Genomic DNA, 22101 nt, shown 5'->3' with positions numbered 1-22101 from the left:
TTTGGCCTCCTTTGTGTGACAATGCTTTAGGTACTTGAAAAGTGCTATCTAACCCTCCTCATCTTTCTCTTCTCAAGGCCAACATACCCAGTTCTTTGAATATTGCCATTCCAATTATGAGCCATCTCACTGGAGGCAGCCCTCACGGGATGACACATGCACAGGTCCCAGCACCAACTGAAGAGGTGGACTCATTCCGTGGCCCACCCCACTCCACCCCCCGAAGCAAGCAGACAGCTCAGAAACGTCTCCAAAGACTTCATTCCCAGCCCTTGGCGACTCACGACATGAATGGAACTCCACCATTGTGGGCCAATCCCTGGAAGTGCCGCTCTCCACGCTCTTGCTGGTTGTGGTGCTAGTAGTGGTAGGAGGCTTCCGGCTCCCAACAGATTCTGGCTCAAACTCAGAGGACAGGATGGGGGTGGGATCATGTGCAGAGTAAATATCACATCCGCACCAGAGGCAAGCCTGCCTTGGAGAGGCATTTTTGGCAGGTCCTAGAGTGATCTGCTGTGAAAGCCTTGCATGAAACAGCTGAACTATGCAGGGGAGGAAGATGGAGCTCAGAGGCGATGTAGCGATGCCAGGGGCAGCTGGGCTCCCACTTACGCACATTTTCTGTGGATTGTAGCTGTGCTGAGATAAGCCAACCACAGATATGTAAAAGCAGAACGAGAACAGCAACAAGAAAGGCCACACCTCTGACTTTGTTATAGCAATTTAATTTAACACGCTTGAGAGCTACAGCCGTTAAATAAAACAAAATTACATGATATCTTTCTGTTGTATCTCCTTGGAAAAAGTGTTATTTCAATTCCCTTGTATCTGAGATGAATTGCTGGGGGAATTTCACGGTTGGCAAATAAGGGCTGAAGGGTGCGCATGTGTAAATGTTGCATGCGCACTGGACTTCAATACTGCGCTGGCCAGAGACAACCTTAATCTGGCGTTGACATTTGGCCAGTGTGTTACTTGCTCTTGGCTTAACAGTAGTTTTAACCACCATACAGTAAAAGGAATTTAAAATGATTTGGGAGAAATGTAACTTTGAGACAGAGGAGTCACGAAGCAATACGATCAGTAAAATTTAACGGAGTTCTACAACAGGATTGTAGTCTCTGTCTTTTAAGACTCCGCTGTTCCGTTCATAACCCGAATAATAAATTTAGTAATAAAGTTTAATGACACAAAAGTTAGACCTAAAAGCAGTGCAAAGTCCTAAGATCACCTTTGCACCTTTGAGACATTCCTCCACTATCAATGTAGGTCAGAAAGCAAAGAACCATTTTATTATTTCACGTGTGTTCTTGCCAATGTGGAAATCCTTCAGAAGCATGTTCACTACGTCGTAGAACTGGTTGTCATAAGCTAGTTTGTAATACACATCGATATCATCACAATAGGTCAACAGCTTCTTCAGGTTTTTTAGAGCCGGTTCATTGCCTGCACGCTGCTTGAACCTGAAAGAGATGGTCATACTGTTAACAGATGTCCTCACCCCCTCTGCTTTCATCCTACGGCCAGCCTCTCCATTAGTTCAACCTAGTGCCGAAAGAATGAGATCTACCCCCTTTCAGTACGTACTCTGAAGGACTTGAAGACATGAAGCCAGTATCCCAATGATACAGAAAACCTGATTTGGGAGAAGTCTCCCCACTGGAGAATTGGGCTTCAAATGGTTCACTTGGTTGCAGAGGACTTACTCCTGGGCCATTTCCTCAAAGGTGCTCGCCTTGAGCAGGCCACGCTGCTTGCACTCCTCCAGGTAGCTGAAGTCCTCCTTTACAGTCACTTGCTGATACAGGACTTCAGCCCAGTCCGGAACGAAGTCATAGGCCTCAGCCACGACTGCCGCCTAGCGAGAGATTGGGAGTGGAGAGGGAAGAGATCCCAGTTGGAGCAGGAGCAGGAGCATGCTAGGAGCTGCACGCTGCCCCCTGCCAACAAAAGGACTCTGCCCCCTAAGGCTCTCTGTCCATCGTACTGAGATCCTGACTGCATGTCACATTCACAGCATGAAAAGTAGCCAGGCTCTCAGAAAGAACAAGGAAAGTGTCTGGGCCCACAACAGGACCGAGCTCCAATCAAGCTCTTGCAAGGAAAAATACTCAAGATCCAACAATAGCTGTAAGCTGTTCCCGATGGTGAAAGCTCTCCTGTCCTCTTCGTCACCGGGTAGAACCTGGGCAGGGACATGGCACATTCCAGCAGGCTCTTCTGGCTCAGGTTGATCTGCAACAGGACAGCCTTGGTTTGGGTCCAGGCTACCTGCGGGGTCACCTTCACCTGTACAATCCACCTCGCACACTCAGGTTCTCTGGGAAGAATTTCCATCAGCGAGCCAAAATTAGGCTGACATGTATTACCCAGAGGACCTCTTCTGCTTCTCCCAGACTGTGGCATGGCCTGCCGGAGGAGATTCGTCAACTTAACAGTCTTTTAGCATTTAAGAAAGCTATAAAGACGGATCTCAGGCATATCCAGTGGAGTCTTAGGATGTTTTTAGGATGTTTTAACAGTGTATACTATGTTTTTAATCAGTATTTTATACTTACTGTTGTTCCCCACCTTGATCCAAACGGAGAGGCAGGTAAGAGATAAAATTATCATTATTCCCAACCTGTTGCGCTCCAGATCTTTGGACTAACTGTCACCAGCCCCAGCCAGCATGGGCAATGGTCAGAAATGGTCAGTGGGAGCTGTAGTCCAAACCATCTGGACAGCACCAGGTTGGGAAGGCTGCAACAGGGCAACTGGATACATACCGGACACCAGGTTTGGATTTGCATGGGCAGAGCAGACTGTGATTTGGAGCTGCAAATAGGAGGGTTTTTCCCCACCACCAAAGGTGCAGCATGCGAAGCCGAAAGTAACAACGAGGGCCTGAGCTAGTTCTCCCCTTCAGACACAATGGGAGTTCTTCTGCAAATCCTGGATGGAGGGTCACTGACCTTCACTAATGCTAATGCTTTACCGATAGGAATAGTTCTCTGGCGTAGTGGTCTACCATTGCTTGGCTCCGACGGGCCAATTCAAATGGGTGAGCCCAGGGTGGCTGTGTGCAAAAGGACTAGGCAGAGCGTAAAGCATGAGCGTATGCCCAGAGGTTCTCGCACCTCTTCGCATCCTGTGTGGGTAGAAATGCAGCCACAAGAGTCAGTGTTTATGCTCCAGGTCTCCCCTGACTCTTGATTGTATGACCACGGTGGGCAGCGATGCCGCCTGCTCTGTGTCAGGGGACCTACTCTGTGTCAGGGGACACACGCTCCCCCATCCCACCCCACCCCCTCAAACCCACCCCTACGGCACCTCCTCCTCCTCCACCTGAGATCGAACACCTCAGACATCCCACCGTTTCCAGGTCCGGGTGGCTCCCGCCCGGGGCTCCCCGGGACGAGCGGCAATTTACCCCAAGGCTGGGATTCAATGAGCTTCAGCTGGACCTTGGCTGCCGCCTCGTGGTTCTCCCCAATCTCCCGGCACATGCTGAAGCAGAGGGCGATCATGTTGTGCTTCTCGCTGTCTCCTGGTGATGTAGTCCAGCAGCGCCGTCTTGAGGGTCCCGCTCTGCCAAAGAGGGAGGGGCGGAGAGTGAAGGCAGCGCGTGGCTTGGGACCTGGCCAGCGCCAATCCTCAGGGCAAGTGAGCTCTGGCGCTGAGCAGAGCCCTCCAACAGCAACGCCAGGCCTCACAGTCGCTTGTGAAGGAGCGTAAAGGTGGCAAGAAAAACCTGCCCTTAAGACGGGGGTGGGGCAACTTGTGGTCCTCCAGCAGATATCCAGGTCTCCAAGTCCTGCCGTCCCTCATCACTGGCTCTGCTGGCTAAGGCGGAGGGAGGGGAACTGTAGGCCAAATACACCTGGAGGGCCAGAGGTTGCCCACCCCTGCCTTCAAGGGTGAGGGCATGGGCAAGTGACGGAGAGTTCGGTAGCACGGGGCAACATGTCGTGGGAATGCAGGGACTGGGGCGGTTATTTTGGAAGAGGGAAACAAGCAGAACAAAGGCACTGGAGGTTCTACAATTTGGAACTCTTGGACTGGGAAGGGTGGATTCTGTTGTTTGTACCCACCGGGTGCAACTTCTTTCTCATTAGCACCTCAAAGTGGTGCTTCTCATGCAGCAAGTCAAAGATGTAGGTCATCTCGTTGTACCTGCCGATGCCAGTGAGAAGTCGAACCTTTGGGGAGAGAAAAGAGCTTGAGCTTCAGAACCCACAAAACGTCACCCCACACGTTGCCGTTGGAGCAGTGCTGTGTCATGACAGCCCCACTCTTCCACTTGGGACAGAGTCCCTGCCTGTGGAATGCCACTGACCAGCCACTTCCCCCATTTCAGTGGGGTTCCAGACACTATGGACACCTCCCAGCTGCAGGCAAGAACTCCCCAGCTGAGAGACTGAGCAACGGAAGAAACGAACGCAAGGCCAGGAGGAAGCAATGGCTGCTCTCTCACCAGACCAGTGGAGAGCCACTCGCTTCCACACACAAGGCCCGACTCCTGGCACTGCTTCTCACGAGAGACACTGCAGGACGCTTGCTGGCGTAAGTCAACATGCAGCACAACAGAACAAGACCTGTGTCGGAGCACAGGCCACCCTGCACAGGCGCGGGCAGGCGAGCGTCTGCCTTGCCACGGCCTTCCCTGCTCAGTGAGGGAGACAGCGGAGCTCCGGGAATCAGTGGGAGCCACAACAGCCTGCCGCTCTAAAACCCCAAAGACCAGGGGGAGGAAGGGGCACCGCAGCCGCTCAACATCCACCACGGGGTGCTTTTGGGGCTGCCGCCACCGCCGCCGTCTCTACCTCCCACAAGGCCGTATTCTTCGCTGGGTGCTAAGTGTTCGTCCGTGAGCGTTCGGGCAGCTTGGAGAACGCGAATAATCCCTTCCATATGACACGTGAGGCTGAAGCAATTATGGGCGAGGATCAGGAGCTCTGTAGCTAAGGGAGGGAGGAATGGGGGCTCCCATCAGTAAGCATTTTGCTTAAAACAGAGTTCATGTGGCCCAAAAGCCAAAGAGCGGGATTTAAGTCCCTGCCTTGTTACTGTCTGCTGAATGGGACCCCCAGCAGCCAACCTCTCAGCTGTGGGAGACCCAGAGACCCAGTTCCCAGGCTTGAGTCATGAAGGTCAGAGATGGAGACCACCGCTTTCCCCTTCTGGGAATGTTCGCACATTCTCAAAGGGCTCAAGCGGTAAACCTGCACTGCTCCCTAGACACACGTGCAGCCTGGGGAACTGCAGCAGCATGTGAACCGAGGCCTCCACGAATGCAGCTCCTGGCATCGCATTTCCCAGATGTCCACCACGCAAAGAGAGCAAAAGGACAGGACACGAGGTCGCTCCTACAGCACAGTCGTATCTATGTGTACTCGGACATGACGTCCCAGGGACTGCGACGAGATCTGTGGCCAAGTGCGCATGTTTGGGGTAGCCGTCTTAGTCACAAGACCCAAGTCCTCGTGAGCGTGACATTACTGGACGTCCAGAGATAAACACTTACTGCAGGCAAGCTCCCCGTGAGGGACAGATGAAATTTTATCCAATAGCTTCACGCCAACCAGGGTGGGGTCCTGGCACAGTTTGGCCAACTGCAGGAACGCCTCGCTCTCCTCTGCTGGATTTAAGACTTGCTTTTCCCCTGTACAGACAGCAGGCCCAGAATGACATAGCGGCCACAGCACATTCCTCCGCTGAGCACCTGGGCCACGAAGGCAGCCTCTCCTCTCGCAAGTTTAGGAGTTCTTCCCCCATAAGTTGCACGAGCTCTGCCCTTGGCCCAAGAAAGCCATTTAAATGCCACGGCCATGGCAGAAGCAGTGACTTATTATTTTAATTTTTAAAAGTATTTTCATTCTTGTTGTAAGATGCTTTGGGTCTGAGAAAGATGTCCAGTAATAAATAATTGGATGATGGTGGTGGTGATGATGATGTAAAGAGGGTGGGATGGGGTGCAGGCAGTCACAGATCCCTCCTCCTCCTCCCTCCCAATCCCCTTTCCTTTTGTGTCATGTCTTTTAGATTGTAAGCCTGTGGGCAGGGACTGTCAGGAAATACTTTTGTAAGCCGCCATGAGAGCCTTTTTTGGCTGAATGGCGGCATAAAAATGCTTAAATAAATAAATAAATAAATAAATAAACGTGAGCTGACAACGTAACGCAGCATCGAGAAAGGGCCACTTCAACGTTTTGGTTGGTATCAAGAGGCACAATGTCAGCCAGACTCCCAGAGTTTGGCGATCAGCTGCCTGGAACGGAGCAAACAGACCAACAGCAGTGAGAACCCTCTGCCAGAGATGCTTTAAGGTGGGCTCCTGCATTGAGCAGGGGGTTGGACTTGATGACCTTACAGGCCCCTTCCAACTCGACTATTCTATGGGCCTATGAACTGGAGCCCCCACTCGCCCATACACACCTTTTCCTTGCAAAGGCGCCAGCACTTCTCGGGTGACTTCCTCAGCCACGAGCTCCGCCACCATCTCTGGCTCCAGCCCCTGGGTGGTGAGGAAGGCCTGGGCCTTCTTGCCCCTGTCTGGCTGCTGGGAGGACAGGATCACCCGAAGCAGCTTCTCAGAATCATGGGCGGAGATCTCACCGAAGGAACAGCCCAGCTCCTGCAGAGCACCACGGAGAAGGACGGGGGGAGGCCAATCCTGAAGCACCTGCCGCCTGGGAGAACCCCCACCCCACCCTGACCCCATGCCAAACGGACAGGCAAGATGCTCGGGGAAATTCCTATGCTTTCTGGAGCGCCCGCCCCAGGCGGCTCCAAACATGTGTCCAGACATTCCTTGGACCCACACGGACTACAGCACACCTCTTGGATAACAACGTTGTCCACAGGCAACTCTGCAAGTTCTGCCACTCCCCGTGCCACGGAAAAAGCGCGTCTCTCCTGCAGCTGTTCCAGAATTCTTCTGCGCTCATTCTGGAAATTCTCAACAGTGTAACTGCTTAAAATGGCACCATCAATTAAGACAGAAGAATCCTTCAAGGCAGAGCTGAGGGCACTTAGCTTCTTCAAATCTGGCCCAATGTACAAAAGGAGCACAAAAAACAGTAACGAAAAAAGACAGGGCCGTTGCTGAAGACGTGGCGCCATCAGCCCTTCAGAGGCGAGAGCCTTGGGGAAGGAGCAAACGGGGACTCAGAGGTCAGCCGCATCGACCTGCCACCCAGGCCCCTCCTCCTCCTCCTCCTCCTCCTGCTCCTCCTCTGAGCGCCACCCTGGCCAGAAGCACATTGGGCAGCGAGGACAGAGACGGCCACTTCAGTGGCTGTGCCCAAGCAGTGTGGCAACGAGGGACAGGGCCTTTTCGGTGGTGGCCCCCAGACTGTGGAATGATCTCCCTGAGGAGGTTCGCCTGGCACCAACGCTGCTCTCTTTCCAGCGCCAGGTTAAGACTTTCCTCTTTGCCCAGGCATATGGCGGCACATCCTAATGACCCACATGTTTAGTTTTAATCGGTTTTTAATGCTTTATGTGTGTATGTACTGTGCTTTAGAGTTTTAAATTTTGTATACTTGTTTTTACCTCAATTTTAGAATTTCTATAAACCGCCCAGAGTGCCCTGGCTATGGGAGCGGTATATAAGTGTAATAAATAAATAAATAAATAAATAAATAAATAAATAAAATGTACCACTGGCATCCATGCTGCTTTCCTTTCAGATGCCAGGTGTAAACCTCTTCACGTACCCAAGAGCTAACTTGCCCAAGTGTGCTCCTTTTCATGTGCCAGTTTATTTAAGCACTTCACTGTTTTAATGCATTCCTAATTTCTAAAAATTTGTAAACCATCTTGGAATCAGTCTAGAGCAAATGTTTTAAACAAATAAACCACGTCAGGCTGATCAGCAACTGGTGGCCCCAGTCCCTTCCCTTCCCCAAGTGATGAACACAGAGGACAGGGACTGCAGAGGTAGAAGGCTTGGCCTTCTGTCGAAAGGCACGGGCCTTTCAATGCACTTGCAAACTACTTACTGCTCTGCCAAATTTCTGTTGGTTTCCTATCCCATTTCTGTGCCACAATCTATTATTATTATTATTATTATTATTATTATTATTATTATTATTAAGTTCTATTACACTTAAAAGGAGACCAAATTTGGCAGCTAAAGACTTCTTTAACCCTAGCTTGCCTTTAAGGGCCGCCTGAGGCCAGGCACTGAAAACGACACCCTGGCTGAAGTTAAGCTCCAGTTAAAATCCACAAATGTCAATCCAGCGACTAGGCTACGTGGGCAACACCCACCCACAGGAAACACACACACAAAATGGTCCTTGCCGTGAGGAAGAGCAATGTTGGGAGCTGCAAAAAGCTGAAGGCGTTTTCCTAACTCCTCCTGGGTCCTGCATTGCGGCAGCATCACTTCCAGGAGACATGAAGCCTGTGACTCCACCCAGGGCCTGGGGAGGATGGGAGGCGGCACATCACGTGTGGCTGGAAGCTGTGGAAAGACCACCTGGAGTAAGCGAGGCGGGCTGCAGAACACTCCTGCCCACCACCCGGACTTCAGGCCAGGGACATATTGAGGCAACTTGCGCGAACAGCCACCCTCCGCAACAGAGGTTTAGGAAATGAGGAGTTGTACACACCAGGAAAGGTGTGGTGTGTGGGTGTTAACTGTTCTTCATCTGGTGAAATTAAACTCACGATCAAAAGAACACAACTAAGGAAACAGGCTCAGTAGACTTCGGGCCTGTTCAGAGGACATGCGAAGCCACGGTTAGGCCGTCGACCCTCTTGCAGCAAGTGGTGAGTGCGTGTTTAAACCGTGGTTACATAGCCACCATGGTTAGGAATGGTTCACACAACATGCTAAGCCATGATGTTTACCTCAAAATGCTTAACCACCGTGGTTTAGCATGCCGGCGAAACAGGGTCAATGCCTCTCCCTTTAGGAATCCCTCCGCTGGATCCCAAAGAATAGGATCGTGGCTCATGTTTTACCCCATGTAATGTATGCAGGACCTCCTCCTGGTGGATGTATCTGTCGGGAACAAAGATTGCGCCAATGCACGCCTCTTGTCCTGCCTGCCTCATTCCTCTCCCTAAGCGCAGGACAAACATGCGACTCAGCAGCAGCAGCAGCAGCTTCGCCTAACTGGTTGATTCTCCCCCCCCCCCCCCATCCCAGACAGGGCTGGAATTGGAGTAACGAAAGGCCTAAGAGGCTAAGAAGAGGAACGGGCCTGTTGCAAAAATTAAATATGATAAAATCAAACCAATTATCTAACATTAACAAATGTATCTGAATCAAACACAAAAATCTTCACCATAACTCATTTACTACACATTTCTTCAAACAAACTTCTATATATGCTTTCTTCTTTCTCCCACTTCCTCATCTTAAACCTTAATAAACCTTTTATAAATTGGACTCATAGTTTGATCACTCAAGGAATATTCTGCCATGTGCCAGATCGCTTGGTTTCTCCTACAGGCTTTCATTCATTGAAGAAGAAAGGGGAAACGGGTGAGGTTCACTCTGGGGTGTCTCTTCTCCCACTGAGAGGCAGCATAGTGTAGTGGTTACAGTGTTAGACTGGGACTAGGGAGAATCAGGTTCAAGTCCGCATTTGGCCATGAAGCTTACAGGGTGGCGCTGGGCCTGGCGCAGACTCTCAGCCTAACCTGCCTCATGGGTGGGATCGGGAGGGGCACCGACAGCGGGGTATCAATGCGACCAATAATTATTTAAAAAGCAACCATCTGTAGTTTCGAGGATCCTCTCACCACAGAAGCCAAATTGTCTTAGAGCGCTGGTAGAATTTAAGAGAGAAGCAGCATGGCACTCAGCCCATCGAACACCTGCAGCTTTCACAACAATATACAAAGCAGAGGCACCAGAATCTGCCTCAGCTGTTAAAGACTTGGGTATTTTTAAAAGCTTCATCAAGTGAATTAAGCTTCTGCTTACTTCTGAAATGCTGGCTTAGAATGCAAGGAGCCTGGCTTGGGCTTCGTGGTAGATTTTGTAGTCCATGCACAATTTGTACACCTCCAGCAGCAGCAGCAGAGGGGAATCCTTCATACAGTAAACATACATACCTTCAAGGAAGTTGCTGGTCTGGAGGTCAATTATGACAAATCTGATTTGCTCTGTGTTTAATATCCCTTTGGCTGAACAGAAAAATATTCATAACTTTATTGCTTGTTAGCCAATCAGGCCATTCGCAATATTCAACGAATTTCCAAAGTCACTTTAAGATTTGGCAGTTTAAAATACTTAGGCATTCAGATCACTAAGGAAATCAAACAACTGCGTATGCGCAATTTTGATCCTTTATGGAATGCTCTAAGAAAAGATATGACACTGTGGAAGAAACTTAAATTATCTTGGCTAGGGAGGAATGCAGCCCTGAAAATGACTTTGTTGCCTAAACTGTCTTTTTTATTTCATACCCTGCCAGTAGAGATTCCTGGAAATGAATTCAAACGTTGGCAACAAGCTCTATCCACAGTCAGTGGAGGGGGCAAACGCATCCGGGTCAATCAAGCGACACTATTCCGACCAACTAAACTAGGGGGGGTTGGTGTCCCAAATCTTAGGCTGTACCATGATGCTTTTCAATTGAGGCAACTACTCAAAATAATTAGAAATGAGACAGCAATCCCGTGGGTGTCAATTGAAAGCGCCCCCTGCATCCCTACGATCAGGGCGATCCCATTCCTTCCAACATTGAAAAAACATATTCAAATAATTAATAACCCATTTTTGAAAGCAAATTTAAAGGTATGGGCAAAGTGGGCAAAATGGTTTGCACCATCCCCTTCTCCCCTAACCCCGATTTTAGACCACCCCCGATTCAGAGATCAATTTAAGTACAGACAATTTGCAGGTTGGGAAGAAAAAGGTTTTTTCCATATTCGTGATCTCTTTATACAAGGAAAAATCATATCAATGCAACAATTAGAGGCAAACCTGAGCCCACTCCCTTGTCCCTGGCTCCAAAAACTACAAATAGTCTCTTTTGCAAATGCTCTATATCAATTCCATAACATTCCACGCTCGCTTACTATATTTGAGAAAGCTTGCCTGACTTATTCTAGAAAGGTTAAAGGGGGAGCTTCTGATATATATCACATGATATTGAATTGTTAATTCCCAGATAAGGGAGGGTTAAAAATGATTTGGGAACATGACCTGTGCACCAGTTTCACTGAAGGTGAATGGAAAAGCTTGTGGCAATCAGCACCCTATAAAACAATATCAGCAAAAGTTAAAGAGCTCACTCTGAAAATCACTCACAGGTGGTATATCACCCCTGTTAGACTGCACCATATTAGTGGTAATATATCCCGGCTCTGTTGGCGTGGTTGCTCCGTTCCTGGCACTTATATTCATCTTTGGTGGGAATGTCAACAGGTCAAAACTTTTTGGTCAAGGGTTTTCCAAACCATTACAAACATTATTCATGTTGAAGTAGAAACTGACCCAGCACTGGCTCTACTTTCTATTTTTAGGAATGCCAATAGAAAAAGTATTCCCAAAGCCTTGGTCACCCATTTGCTGGTTGCAGCCAGGTGGGAAATTGCCCAATTCTGGAAAAGCGACAGACCTTTTGACCATCAACGCTGGTTTGATAAGATTTGGAAACTAGCTTTAAATGATAAATTGACACAACATAGCAGGTTAGCAAGAGGAGAAATAACAGCAGACACATTTGTGGAAAACTGGCTGGACTTTTTCACATTTATTAATATGAATCCTGGCGAACCTAGACCCCCAATGACTCAGGAATCCTTTTGGTCAGAGGTTCTAACTTAACCTGCATCTTTTTCTGTACCAAGTGCTTATTGAAGGAATGAACACCCGTGCTTTTTTATAGTGGTGCTGTGGGAACATTTATATTGTTGTTGAGTGTTTTCTTTTATTATTTATTTATTTATTTATTACATTTCTATACCGCCCAATAGCCGGAGCTCTCTGGGCGGTTCACAAAAATTAAAAACATTCAAAGTATAAAACAACAGTATAAAACCATAATATAAAATACAATATAAAAACTCAACCAGATAAAAACAGCAGCAATGCAAAATTACAAATTTAAAACCATGTTATTTAAAATTTATAGATTGTTAAAATGTTGGGAGAATAAAAAGGTCTTCACCTGGCGTCTAAAACCATAAAATGTAGGTGCCAAGCGAACCTCCTTAGGGAGCTCATTCCACAGCCGGGGTGCCACAGCAGAGAAGGCCCTCCTCCTGGTAGCCACCTGCCTCACTTCCTTTGGCAGAGGCTCACGGAGAAGGACCCCTGAGGATGACCTTAGGGTCCGGGCAAGTACATATGGGAGGAGGCATTCCTTCAGATAACCTGGCCCCAAGCCGTTTAGGGCTTTAAATGTTAATACCAGCACTTTGAATCGGGCCCGGACCTGGACTGGCAGCCAATGAAGCTGGAAAAGGACTGGCGTAATATGATCTCGTCGGCCAGTCCCTGTTAGTAAGCGTGCTGCCCTGTTTTGCACCAGTTGAAGTTTCCGGACCGTTTTCAAAGGCAGCCCCACGTATAACGCATTGCAGTAATCCAAACGAGAGGTTATCAGAGCATGGATAACCGTAGCTAAGCTATCTCTGTCCAGATAAGGGCGCAGCTATATCAGCCTAAGCTGGTAAAAGGTGCTCTTTGCCACTGAGTTCACCTGTGCCTCAAGTGACAGTTCTGGATCCAAGAGCACCCCCAAACTACGGACCCGATCCTTTAGGGGGAGTGCAACCCCGTCCAGGACAGGGCAAACATCACCTCGCCGGACAGAAGAACCACCCGCTAACAGTACCTCCGTCTTGTCTGGATTGAGTTTCAGTTTATTAGCCCTCATCCAGTCCATTACCATGCCCAGGCACTGGTTCAGAACAGCCACTGCCTCACCTGGGTTTGATGAAAAGGAAATGTAGAGCTGGGTATCATCCGCATATTGATGACACCTCAGTCCACATCTCCGGATAACCTCCCCCAGCGGCTTCATGTATATGTTAAACAGCATAGGGGATAAGATAGAGCCCTGTGGAACCCCGTGGCTTAGGTGCCACGGCACAGAGCAATAATCCCCCAGCACCACCTTCTGGAATCGGCCATCCAAGTAGCAGTGGAACCACTGCAACGCAGTACCTCCAACTCCCAGCTCAGACAACCTATGTGTGTTTATTGTATTTGTCCTTACTTGAAAATCAATAAAAATAGTATTAAAAAAAAGGGAATATAAAATCAATACAATATTAAAATAACCATCGCTGCATCTTAAAATACTCAGCCAGCCACCATTTTCAGTTAACCAGTTATCCAGGCCCCTCCTAGATATGATAAAGCCAGTGACACATGTAGAAAAATGTTCCATGTCCTCTCTTTTCAGGGGAATATCTTGTGTTTGTAGACTCTCGGTCAGCATTTTTACAGGGAAAAAAAATAGAAAAGATTCTGCCAAAATTTATAATCCCATCGGAAAATTCTTCATTCATAACCATTGTAAAAGTTTGGATAGCCTCAGTCAAAGAACGGATTTGTAATGCGTTGATTAGTGGTGTAATTTTATTTTTCATAGGTTCTTGAATTTTAGAGGTTGCTTTCTGTGTAATCGCGAGGGTCTGAACCAATCAGATGCACCTTTGGGTATGACTCAGCCAATTAGGGCCCAGGGATGATATAACAAACACTCTGTACCCTCATTGGCCAAGTCTGCCCTAAAGGCAGTGTCTGATTGGTTCAGATCAGTGCTATTCAAAATGTCTTACAATCCTTTGAAATGTGGTACCGTGGGGCCTGCAGGTTGAGCCACATGGGACTCCCTAGGGCTGCCCAGGTGGGTGCAGAGGAGGAGAAGGAAGATGGCAGCAGCTGCGACAGCAGGCTTAGGGTCAAGGACTGGCCCCTCTGAGCCTCTGGGCACTCAGCAGCAGCTGCCTGCCTAGACCAGGCCTGCTTAAGGCATATAGTAAAATGATTTTAAGTTTTCTACCCAATAATAATAATGATAATTTCAGACACACACACACACAAACACACACACACACACACACACACACACACACACACACACACCTATTTAATAAACATTAGCATAGCCGGGAGAATCTGTGCCATCTCAGGAAGCAGGGGAACTGCATTTTCCCACGCCTCTCCTTCCTCTCTCGCCCATTGGGGCTGAAAGGGCCTCTTCTTAACCTCAGGCTTTGCCCTCAAACTCCTTATTGGGGCTGTCCTCACAGGGTTTTATCTGCAGCTTGGCTAATAAATATGAACTCACTTAAATCGAAGGTTGTGTCTGCTGCCCGGAGGGCTTTGGCCACAAGTTCCAGGCCGAGCTGCACGGCTCCCAACACGTCAGTCCCGGTTCACACCTCAACTTCCTCCTTGGGACCAGATATGCCCCCTATGTGCCCAGGGATGCACTGGTCTGACGGGTCATGTCATTTCAATGGGCAGAGGGCACTGAGATCAATTTGAGAGAGGAAGGAGCCGTAGTGTGTGGGTTGAGAGCGGGACTAATAAAGAGGGAGTGAGAGCAGCAAGAAGAGCAGAGGAGGGGCATTAAAGAGGGGCTGTGGCTCAGTGGTGGAGCACCTGCTTCCCGTGCAGAAGGAGCCAGGTTGAATTCCTGTCATTTCCAGGAAGGGCAGGAGAAATTCATGCCTTAAACCCTGGAGAGATGCTGCCAGCCAGTGTCAACCATGCTGGGCCAGATGGTCGGATCCAGTATAAGGCAAGTTCTTATGAAAAACAGGGGGAGGCTCTGGAGACAAGATGAGGGAAGGGAAGCCTTCCGACCAGTGGCTCACCCCTATTTGCCCTCTTGTTGCTGTACCCCTCTGGTTACTTGAAGGAGAAGCACTTTTCACATGCTCTGATGGCCTATCTATCCACCCATCCCTCCCTCCCTCCCTCCCAATAGAAGGGAGAGCAGCATGCCAGGGAATCCTGGCTGTTATCTCTGATCTCAGACTGGAGATAACAGGGGAACCCTCCAGGGGGCTCAATGGGCCAGGGGTTCTGCACTCCTGTGGCTGGAGTGACACCGTGTGTCAAATCTTTTTGAATGTGGAATGAAAAGCAGGAAATAACACTATGAAAGCGGTCTATGGAATGTGGATTTTGCCCCAACAGTTATCAGTCCACTTCAATACTCCTATAAAGCAGTAGTGTAGATCTAGGGTTTTAGAGCCATTACTTATTACTGCTTCTCAGTTACTGTTTGTTCCATTATATAAACCAACACCTGTTCATTCTTTTAAACACCAATGTTCTGGTCCAGCTGGATTAGAAGGTTGGCAACTCTGGCCTGCTTCTAAAATGCAAATGTTGAATCATGGCAATTTCAAATTTGGGGAGGCTGAAAGAGGCATCACTGTGTACTGGATTGCTACCAGTCTGTAAGCCTCCATGGTTCCTATCTTTTAAAACTGTAAGCTGAAAAACTAATGTTGCTAAATATGTCTTTACGGAGGTTTCACATCAAGAAATATTTGCATATGTATAAATTCTCTATGTATAAATATGTATAAATTCCAGGCAGGCGGCTACTAGGAAGAGGGCTTTCTCTGCTGTGGCCCCCCGGTTGTGGAATGAACTCCCCAGAGAGGTTCGCTTGGCACCTACATTGTTTTCCTTCCGTCGCCAACTGAAGACCTTTTTATTTTCTCAGCATTTTAACACCTAATTTAACTTAAATTTAAACTTTGCTGTTTTAATCTGATATTTTAACCTATATTAATTTTGCTGTGTGGTTTTATTCTGGTTGTGCTTTTTATACTGTATTTTGTATTTGTGTTTTAAATTTGTTGATTGTTTTTATGCTCTTCATGGTTTTAATTTTTGTGAACCTCCCAGAGAGCTTAGGCTTTTGGGCGGTATAAAAATGAAATAAATCAATAAATCAATAAATCAATAAATCCTAAACTCCAAACAGAGAGGTGCCAAGGCTCAAGGTTATCTGAAAGTCATTATTATTTCTTCTGCAAGCCCTAATGACTCTTTCCAGACGTTTAGAGTTGCTTGATGGTTGTGGAAATGCAGACGCTTAAAGGAATTCTTCACATGCTCCATTGCATGGGCCTGGAAGCTGAGCCATGACTCAGATGTGTTCTATCCCATCAGGAGCTTTGTGTAAAATATTTAACTTCAGGCTACCACCTCCATATTGCACAGCTGGCGGTTATGTTCACGAATGCTTTCAGAGCACCCAAGAGATATGGTCCTACAGAACATGGATGGAATAGCTAAGTCCTACTGAAGTCAATGGAACCAACTGACAACTAAAATTGCACAGGTTTGCATGTTTATGGAGAAAGATCATACAGCTTGAGATATTCATAATTTAACCCAATGCTGAGTGTGTACCTGGTGTGCTGCCCCTCTGCACTAAATCAGTCGTGTGGGTGGGGCCCTAAAATATTGTCATTAACGATATTTTGCTTGTGACAAGCAATCATTTTGCACTGTTTTACGTTACCGTGTTTTGTGATAAGAGCTTAAGAGCAGCTCCGCTGGATCAGAGTAAAGGTCCATCCACCCAGCATCCTACCTTCTGCTATGATCGCACCAGATGCTTCAATGATGCCTACAAGCAGGGCCTGGTGGCAAGAGCAATACCCTCCCCCTAGTCTTGCTACCCAGCAGCTGGTATTTAGCAGTATACTGCCTCTGAATGTGGAGGTTCCATATTCAGCTTCCAGGATTAAGAACCACTGATAGACCCCCTCCATCCTATCATGGGTCTAATCTCCTGTTGAAGCCATCTAGGCTTGTGCTTCTCACCCCATTCTTTGGCACCCAACTCCATCCGTGAGTTATGCCTTGTGTGAAGAAACACTTCCCCGCCTCTGTTCCAGACCTCTTGGCAATCCTCCAACGGCAAGAAGAGTCTACCTCAAACCTGAATTAAATTTAAAAATTAACCTAGTTTTCTCTCTAATCTATTAAGAGAGGCATTCAAGAGGCAGCTGGACAACCATCTGTCAGGGATGCTTTAGGTTGGATTCCTGCATTGAGCAGGGGGTTGGACTAGATGGCCTTGTAGGCCCCTTCCAACTCTGCTATTCTATGATTCTAAATAGTCTCAAAGTGCAGCCACCAGAGAGTAGACAAAAATTACACACATTGGGTAGTCCCTTGTAAGGCACAAGGAGAGCCCCTTCAAGACACCAAGGCCTTGTAAAACAATTCTAGCAATTCTAATTTTTGCAGTTCTAAAAAGCAGTTTCTAAAATCACAGTTCTAGCAAACATTTAGGCTAAGCAAAACATTTTGCATGCAATATTACTTCAAACACATTGGTGTTACCCAGCACTGGAAACAGAAAACAAGAAAGCATTCATACAGTGAACCGCTATGCTGTACATTGATGGTGCTATATAAATAAATAAATAAATAATGTGTGTATGAACAGACACGTGTCTGCCCACATTCTACACCAGATCAGTTACGTGATGTGCTCTCATTAGACCCGTGTACAAACTCGCACACATTCTAATGAGACTTACACCCACTTCTAAGGAATCTTTTGACATTGTTATTATTATTATTATTATTATTATTATTATTATTATTATTATTATTATTATTTATATAGCACCATCAATGTACATGGTGCTGTACAGAGTAAAACAATAAATAGCAAGACCATGCCGCATAGGCTTACATTCTAATAAAATCATAATAAAACAATAAGGAGAGGAAGAGAATGCACCAAACAGGCAGTATAAAAGTCAGAACAAGATCAAGTTTTAAAAGCTTTAGGAAAAAGAAAAGTTTTTAGCTGAGCTTTAAAAGCTGCCATTGTACTTGTAGTTCTCAAATGCTCTGGAAGAGCGTTCCAGGCATAAGGGGCAGCAGAAGAAAATGGACGAAGCCGAGCAAGGGAAGTAGAGACCCTTGGGCAGGTGAGAAACATGGCATCAGAGGAGCGAAGAGCAAGAGCGGGGCAATAGTGCGAAATGAGAGAGAAGAGATAGGAAGGAGCTAGACAGTGAAAAGCTTTGTAGGTCAACAGGAGAAGTTTATATTGGATTCTGAAATGAATTGGAAGCCAATGAAGAGATTTCAGAAGTGGAGTAACATGGTCAGAGCAGCGAGCCAAGAAGATGGCAGCAGAGTGGTGAACAGAAACCAATGGACTGATGTGAGAAGAAGGAAGGCCAGTGAGAAGAAGGTTGCAGTAGTCCAACCGAGAAATAACCAATGCATGAACAAGAGTCTTGGCAGAAGAGACAGACAAAAATGATCTAATCCTGGCAATATTATACAGGAAAAATCGACAGGATTTAGCTACTGCCTCAATAAGAGGAATAAAGGAGAGCGAGGAATCAAATATAAAGCCAAGACTACGAGCTTCCTTGACTGGAGTAAGTGTAACATCATTGACAGTAAGAGAGAATGAGAGATGAGAAGGTTTAGGAGGAAAAACAAGCAATTCAGTCTTTGCCATATTAAGTTTCAAACGATGATGAAGCAACCAAGCTGAGATATCTGAAAGACATGCCGAGACATTGGCCATAGAGCGTCTGTGGCGAAGTAAGGCAATTCTAACTCAAGAAACTTACAGCACTGAAGGGGATAACGCCACAGTGGCACATTTATTGAGGTTGAAACAAATACAAAGGCACAAGCTAGTTTTGGGGAAATTAGCTGAGCATGTAAAGGCTTAGAAGCAGTTTCAAGATTGAAAAATAGACCTTTTGAGACTTAAGAGCATACACAGAGACAGCAGGGGAAAGAGTAGAGGGAATCTAATAATAATACCTCTCCTTGGGCTGCAGCCCTTTCTTGTAGAGCAGAACTGTGGAGCATTGCAACTCTCGGTCTTAGGTGAAGAGGAAAGGAAAGCAGCGAGGCAAAGCATGGCAGCGCTCAAAAAGAAGCAGCTAGCCTCTCCTTCCCCTCCCCCTTTAGGGTGTCTTGGTATGATCTTGTTTAAAGGTCTACTTGCTATGGGAACAAAAGAGGGTGATTTGCGGATGATGGCTGTACTTGATGCAGCTTGGAGTTCAGCAACAGGGCAACATTAGCATGTGTATGACCAGGTAAAATTCTTGCCATCCAGCAGTCATATTCTGCTTGGTTTTACCCCTACCTTTGTCTCTGGGGAAGGCATTTGAAGACGTCTATCAGGAAATGGTTACTCGAGCTAGGCCTTCTGTGAATGCTCGCAGTCTATAGGTGGGGTTATGGGTGACTTCAAAATGGAGTCAGTACTGCTCACAGAAGCTACCTTGTAACAAGGCTAATAGTTTATGCTCTGGTTGTTGTATAATTGTCAACTGCTTCATTTGTTCAGTGGTAGCAGTATGCAGTAAGGTGATGGGGAAACAGTGTTAAATGTTAGGAAAGGTTAGACTATGGTCATCCAGTGAAGGATTTGCAGTCAGAAAAGATATTTGAGGGAAGGGGAGACTGTATCACACATAGGGCTCATCTACACCAAGCAGGATATTCCGCTCTGAAAAAGCGGTATAGAAAATCCAGGCGCCACACTACTGCTTTATAGCAGTATTGAAGTGTACTGACAACTGTTGGGGCCCATGACACATACCATATACCGCTTTCATAACACTTTCATAGTGTTATATCCTGCTTGGTGTAGATGTGTCATGGGCCCCAACAGTTGTCAGTGCTCTTCAGTACCACTATAAAGCAGTAGTGTAGCTCGTGCAGTGCAGTTGAATACCTCTATAAAGTAATAGTGTGGCTCCTGACTTTTATATACCGCTTTCATAGTGGAATACCCTTCTTGGTGTAGCTGAGCACACAGTATAGCAAAAGCTTCAACGTACAGCAAAAGCTACAGAAGTAGGAATGAGTGAACTTAATTTCAGATACATTGAATGTTTCACTTATACTTTATTCCAGTGATTTATTCCAGGCACAGTTACAAAATGGGGGATACTTGGCTCAGCAATACTACAAATGAGAAGGATCTTGAAATTGTTGTAGATCGCAAGCTGAATATGAGCCAACAGTGCGATATGGCTGCAAGAAAGGCAAATACTATTTTGGGCTGCATTAATAGAAGTATAGCTTCCAAATCACGTGAGGTACTGGTTCCTCTCCATTCAGCCCTGGTTAGGCCTCATCTAGAGTATTGTGTCCAGTTCTGGGCTCCACAATTCAAGAAGGATGCAGACAAGCTGGAGCGTGTTCAGAGGAGGGCAACTAGGATGATCAGAGGTCTGGAAACAAAGCCCTATGAAGAGAGACTGAAAGAACCGGGCATGTTTAACCTGGAGAAGAGAAGATTGAGGGGAGACATGATAGCACTCTTCAAATACTTAAAAGGTTGTGACACAGAGGAAGGCCAGGATCTCTTCTCGATCCTCCCAGAGTGCAGGACACAGAATAACGGGCTCAAGTTAAAGGAAGCTAGATTCCATCTGGACATCAGGAGAAACTTCCTGACTGTTAGAGCAGTACGACAATGGAATCAGTTGCCTGGTGAGGTTGTGGGCTCTCTCACACTAGAGGCCTTCAAGAGGCAGCTGCACAACCATCTGTCAGGGATGCTTTAGGGTGGATTCCTGCACTTAGCAGGGGGTTGGATTCGATGGCCTTGTAGGCCCCTTCCAACTCTGCTATTCTATGATTTTAACATTAAGATGTAATGTAGAACAGGTCTGTCTTAATTGTGTGCTGTGAAATTAGACCTGTGACCAAGGCCATATTTGGGTGGGCACGCCCCCTTGGGGGCTGGACATGTTGGTGGGCACGCCCCCTTGGGGGCTGGACATGTTGGTGGGCGCACCCCCATGGGGCGGCCATGTTGTCCTCCTTTTTGGTTTCCAAAATATGGTCACCCTACTTAAGCCAAAAGGGGGCAATACGTGATCTATTGTTTCTCCATGTTGCTGACCTCCGGGTGTGTCCTCCCCCGCTCTCGATGGCCAAAAGGGAAGGGAAAAAGTCCCCCTTTACAGCTCCCAAATGGGACAGCCACTGCCTGGTGCAGATTCAACTCCCACCTTTACTTCCCAGTGATCCAAGTTCTTTATCCCTTACTACAGGGTAGGAGTGTGCTAGCATCAGTGGTCTTGCAGTCCTTGCAGGAAGAACGAAAGAAAGTAAATCATCTCCACATGGCAGAGGGCCTTCTCTGGGGTGGCCCCAAACCTCTGGAACAAACTGGGGTGGTCCACCATGCACCATCCTTGCAGGCTTTCAAGGAGGCCTGAAAACATTTTATTTCACCACAGCCTTCCCATGATGAATACTGTTATTGTTGGTTTTGTTGTTCCTGCTGGTTGTATTGTTGGTTTTGTTGGGTTTTGTTTTTGCTATTTTATTATGATCATATTCTTCTTGATTTTAATATTGTATGTATTTTGTTGTTGTAAGCCACCTTGTGAAGGCCTTTGCCCTGAAAGGCAGCCAAGAAATGTTTTAAATAAAGAAAATCAAGAATTGATTCGCTGAGATCTTTTCTTCTGAAGAGTGGTATAAAAGTGCTGCGAATGAAAAAATGACGCATATTTCAAAGTTCTCAATATGGATCTGACTTTTTCTAAAAAAGAAAATGGAAGATTGAGATTCCCTCTAGAACCAAAAATGCTTAGAACCAGAGTCAAACTCCTTTTAAGTTCCTGGGATGAACACGGTCAGAAGCTGTGCTTCTACGGGACAAGGTTCAAAGTACTGAAAAGTAGGAAGTGTCTCAGCTGATCTCCAGAGGCAGGCAGGACCACCTGGGGGGAAACAGCGTTTCAAGTACCTCCAGCCATTGAATTGCCTCCTTGCCACTGCAGTTGGTATAAAAACCTGGTCCCATGATGTGAACCCCATCAAAATGTTCGGCACCAGCTGATTTATTTATTTATTTATTACATTTTTATACCGCCCAATAGCCGAAGCTCTCTGGGCGGTTCACAAAAATTAAAACCATAATAAAACAACCAACAGGTTAAAAGCACAAATACAAAATACAGTCTAAGCACAACCGGGATAAAACCACGCTGCAAAATTGATATAAGATTAAAATACAGAGTTAGAACAGAAAAAATTAAATTTAAGTTAAAATTAAGTGTTAAAATACTGAGAGAATAAAAAGGCCTTCAGCTGGCGACGAAAAGAGTACAGTGTAGGTGCCAGGCGGACCTCTCTGGGGAGCTCAT

At 46.9% G+C, this 22101-nt stretch overlaps 1 pseudogene; it reads right to left on the bottom strand.

The window, feature by feature from the left end:
* Positions 1-709: 709 nt before the first annotated feature.
* The window catches only part of LOC134410236 (spatacsin-like), a 91923-nt pseudogene continuing 70531 nt past the window's right edge, over positions 710-22101 (bottom strand).

This window comes from Elgaria multicarinata, chromosome 17 (assembly GCF_023053635.1).
Source record: "Elgaria multicarinata webbii isolate HBS135686 ecotype San Diego chromosome 17, rElgMul1.1.pri, whole genome shotgun sequence".
Lineage (NCBI taxonomy): Eukaryota > Metazoa > Chordata > Lepidosauria > Squamata > Anguidae > Elgaria > Elgaria multicarinata.
Note: the sequence above shows the minus strand (reverse complement) of the source record. Positions and strands in the feature narration are given on the sequence as shown.